The sequence below is a fragment of the Psammomys obesus genome, unplaced genomic scaffold, assembly GCF_907164565.1.
Source record: "Psammomys obesus unplaced genomic scaffold, mPsaObe1.curated_primary_1811, whole genome shotgun sequence".
Lineage (NCBI taxonomy): Eukaryota > Metazoa > Chordata > Mammalia > Rodentia > Muridae > Psammomys > Psammomys obesus.
In genome coordinates this window covers 3,109,755-3,112,948 of record NW_026590503.1, presented here as the reverse complement: position 1 = coordinate 3,112,948, position 3,194 = coordinate 3,109,755, and positions in this window count along the sequence as shown.

The window sequence follows — 3,194 nt, the reverse complement described above, 5'->3', positions numbered from 1 at the left end:
ATATACATTATTTTTATACTATGAATAAGAATTTTTTAGATAAGGATTTTTCTAGATCCATCATTCTTTTGGTATTGTCCATGTGCCCTTTTATTATAAAGAAAAATTTTTCTTCAAAAATCATTCAGCGACCCAAATATCTGATGCATCAAGATCAAGAATAATATTTTGATTCCTCCACTGACCAGCTTTTAAAAGAATGACTTGGTGCCAGAATCCTTTTGTTATCAGGAATGTTTTCTTTTTCTTTTTTTTTTTTTTTTTAAGATTTATTCATTATGTATAATGTTCTGCCTGCATGTACACCTGCATGCCAGAAGAGGGAACCAGATCTCATTATAGATGGTTGTGAGCCACCATGTGGTTGCTGGTAATTGAACTCAGGACCTTTGGAAGAGCAGATGGTACTCTTAACCTCTGAGCCATCTCTCCAGCCCCCAGGAATGTCTCTTTGTCTTTCTTTCCCTTCCTCCCTTCTTCCCTCCCTTCCCCCTTCTCCCTTTTTTTTTCCTCTCTCTCTTTTTCTTTTTTGTTTTTTCAAGACAGGGTTTATTTGTGTATCTCTGGCTGTCTTGAAACTTGCTCTATGGACCAGGCTGGCCTTGAACTCGGAGCTGCCTCTCTCTAATCCCACGTGCTGGGACTAAGGATGTGCACCACCACTACCTTGCATGTCTTTGTACTTCTGAAATACTTTATTACACGTTGGTCATTATTATTCTTTTTTGAGGCTCAAGTTTTTTATTATTTTGTTTTGAGACAGTCTAACTTTTGATCTTCCTGCCTCTGCCATTGAGTGTTGAGGTTACAGGTGTGTACCGCCATGTGTGGGTAAAACACAGATTTGCTCCTATGGCCCTTTACAGGACCCCCCCCCCCCCATCTCCTGACAATGTCTTATGCCTGGATTCTGTGCAATGGCCATGGCGATGCCATTCAGTAATTAAGACCAAACCTAAATCCTTTGTTTAGTCTTTTATTAGTGATGAAACTTACAGACTTTCAGACTTACTTCTCATCTCTCAAACTGGAGTTGCTACTACCCATCTCACACTGACAAAGACCACATAGGAGGTGTTGACATGTAGCCACAAATGCTCACTAATAATGCACAGACCACCTATGTGAGGGAGTGTGTGCCTGGGTGCTGCAGTAGCAGGAGGCTCATGCTTTAAAGGGGGGACAGTACATGGTACAGTCCGGGGTTTTCGCTTTCATCCCAGAGCCACTTGATTCACAGATGCTCCACAGTGGAGACCCACAGTCCAAGTCAGGCACAAGCTGTTTGACTCAGATACATCCTTAGGCCTAGGAAGTAGGCCCAGCTCCATTGTCAGAGATGCAGACCTCTCCACAGACCTCAGGAATTTAGTTAGTTAAAGCTTCTTGTGTCCTTCCTAATCCTCAGGCTGAAAGGCAAATTGTACATGAGGCCCTCCCAATTGCTAATGAAAACAGAAAGCCTCCCTGTAGGAACACCAGTGAACTGAACACAGCCCAAAACGGTGAGGGATAGCACACCTGGGCTCGGCTCATGCAGCTTGCAGGCTGCCCGGAAAGGAGCTGGTCAGCAGACCACAGCCAGAGCCTGCAGAAGAACATGATCCTAGGCAGGTTGGACTCTTGGCTCGGTGTGCCATGGGGGTGCCAGAGGCAGCATCCCGGCTGGGCAGCTGGCTGGCGATAGAAGAATGTTCAGGATGTGGGCATTCCGCGGTATTCCTTTCTTATTGCTTCATCAGACCATAGAAACTGTCACCATTTTGGGGGCGTGGGGCTGCCCTGGAGCGCTGGTGTCGGACTGATGGCTGTTGTTTCGGGTCTCTCTCTGCAGCCTTCTCTTTTGGAACTCCTGCTCACCAGCTGTTTTGGCCTCCACCCTGGGCTGGCAGTTGGGTGGTATCCTGGCTGCACTGGCCGACCTTACTCTGATGAAGGTTGAGTGCTGTCTGGGGAGCTGACTGGAGATTTTTTCGGTGTTAAGAGACAGGGTCTGTCTGTGTTTCCCAGGTTGGTCTTGAACTCCTGGGCTCAATTCATCCTCCTGCCTCCAGCCTTTCAGGTATCTGGGTATATTCTACCATTTCCTGGCTGGGGGAGAGACCTGGAAATAAGGTTGAGGACTCAGGTGTAAGTGAGGCCACATGTACCCCAGCTTAGCTTTGATATGCAAAATTTTAAACTGAATATAAGATTTTCTTTGAAATTAAAAAAAAAAAAAACTATAACCGGATTGATGCTTCAGAAGGTTCTAGATGTTTCTTATTATGCATCACTTGTTTATTAGTAAGGAGTTTGTGACAACATCTCCCACCTCTTACAGGGGATGCCAGGTTTCTCAACCCGGTGACTAAAAACGGCCACCAACTGCAGACCTCATTAGAAGGCAACTGGCCGAGAGAGTCCAGGAAATGACGTAAACAGGGACACTACCTGGAGCCATGAATATTGTGTTGGCTAGATAGGACAGTTTGACACAAACTGTAGTCATCTTTGAGGAGGGAACTTCCCTCCAATGAAAAAATACCTGCGAATGATCAGGCTGTGGGCCAGCCCACTGAGCATTTCCTAATTAGTGATTGATGGGGGAGGGCCCAGCCCATTGTGGGTGGGGCCATCCCTGGGCATTCTATAGGCAATCAGGCTGAGCAAGCAAGCCATGGGGAGCAAGCCAGAGAGCAGCAACCTCCATGGCCTCTACAGCAGCTCCTGCCTTCTGTCCTGACTTCCTTCCTGATGAGCAGCGACATGGAAGTGTACACTGAATTAACCCTTTTCTCCTCAACATGCTTTTTGATCACAGTGTTTTGTGGAAGCAATAGAAACCCTGAGACAAACACCAAGGGCTGAGTCTTGGTGCTGTCGCTACACGGCCACATCAGCCTCATCCTGCCTAACTGTCCACTCAGGCCCACAATCCCAGGAAGTGGTCCATTTGGAGTTGCTTTGGTGTGCAAGACTTGCTCATGACCCCTCACTCAATGGACAAGCGTTCACAGGGAGACATCCTAAAGGAAGAGCAGCGCTCACTTGGCTACGAAGTGGGGGGTCTGCAGTCAACAGCATCACCAACACTTGTCTACTCCCTCCATTGTCACTACCACGGCCATGGCCACCACCATCCCGTACAGTCACTACCTCTGTTACCTCCACGGCCATGGCCACCACCATCCCGTACAGTCACTACCTCTGTT